Source organism: Cupressus sempervirens, chromosome 8 (genome assembly GCF_028749045.1).
Source record: "Cupressus sempervirens isolate cs-2001-9-10 chromosome 8, ASM2874904v1, whole genome shotgun sequence".
In the NCBI taxonomy this organism is placed as follows: domain Eukaryota; kingdom Viridiplantae; phylum Streptophyta; class Pinopsida; order Cupressales; family Cupressaceae; genus Cupressus; species Cupressus sempervirens.
Genome location: NC_143125.1, coordinates 161,508,925 through 161,510,683, shown reverse-complemented (window position 1 = coordinate 161,510,683; position 1,759 = coordinate 161,508,925).

The following is a 1,759-nucleotide window of genomic DNA, read 5'->3' as shown; positions in this document are numbered from 1 at the left end:
TGTTGGTAAAAATGAATCATTGTTAGCTTCTTAGATGCATATTATTTGATGTTTACAACTTCTTCATTTTTGTTGTTGGAAGCTTGAGACTGCTTCCTCACACCAGTTCTTGAGTTCTTCCATCATTCATTAGCTTTCATCTATAGTCTCGTTCACCATCAGTCAAATAATCACTTGGGGATTAATGTATTTGTATTTATGAGAGAGAGAGAGCACCCACATCTCTATAAGAGAGAAAACCAAACAAGCCTTTATGGGTGCACTTATTAGGTTTCATCAAATCTTGTGAGGAGTGTGTTTTAGTTGTATTCATGAGTTGAATAATATTTTTGTTGTGAAGCCATCTAATGTTTGCATATTTTAAGCTTGGCTAAAGGCTCAAGATTTCTCCATACACATAATAATAATAAAATACATTTGGTCATTGATGGTCCTCATTGGGGCAATCCAACTAGTCAAATGGGTGGGGGAGTGGTTAGTATCACACAATGGATGGACCAAAATTAATTTTAATAGAGTATTAAAGTGTAATCTTGGATCATTAGAGGCATGATGTGTAGCTTAGGATTCTAATGGAAAGATCATTGAAATTGAGGCTTTTGGCTTTGTCTCAAAAATGAACAATGAAGTTGAGGCTCGAGCAACCCTTGTCTATTGTTAGCCCTCACATGAACCCCAACTTTAAAAAAAAAAATTAAAATCAGTCATTTTATCTCTGATTTTCATGTTGAATATTGGTAAGTTCAACAACATATCTTGAACCACCTTGAACTAGTTCAAACCGGTTCAGTTGATGCAAAAAGGTTCAAAATGGTTCAACCGGTTCAAAATAGTTTGACAGGTTCTACAGATACCCGACATGCACGTTCATAAACCCCAAATCAGAAGTTTAGAGTGCTAGTCCAGTAGCACAAGGTCAGTAGTTCAAAGGGGCATATTCAGACTCATATTGTCGAGTTCATAATAGCTTAACAGGAAGTTCAAATGTGCAGTTCAAAGGTTCGGGTTTAAAGATTCAATGGAGAAGTTCAAAGTACAACTTCAATTGTTTGAAGATCATTCATAAGGCATTTCGATAATTGACACATGATGGCAATCCAGTCAATTTAATGCGCTCAAATAGTTTGCAAGGTTTGTCGAATAGAGAGATTTGGCACAATAAAGGATGATTCCTCTGAACGGTGGTGATATATAGGATTTGTATACCGTCGATAGTACATGTCCCTGCAATATGGGAAGGTTCAGAATTTTTGTTTTTTTACTCTGCCTCTCCATTATTAACTCAATGGCTTATAATACCAAATGAATAATGTCTTCTTTCATGAACACAATTGGCTCAGTTATTCCAAAGTCAATATAGAGAATGTGGGGAAAAGATCAATCCATTATGGAGCCAAATGTTTGATCCATAATCCAAATATGTAAACGCATGGTGAAAAAGTTTGAGATCGTCATCGCTGACATTAAGAGGACTTTTATAAAGAATACATGCATAGGGCCTCAAGTCGGTGAAAACTAAATTTAGAACCGCATCCCCATTTTGAAAAGAATATTTGGGTTGAGCATGAACGGGGATATCGATCATATAGTTGTGATATGCACACAACTGATGAAAAAATAGAACTGTGGAAATAAAAAAGAGAAAGAAAGAATTTCAACTTGTTATTCTTGAATAATCGATGTATATTTATACAATAGATTGATCCACCAATTTAAATGACTGCTAATTAGATTGACAACATACACACAAACTTAACAG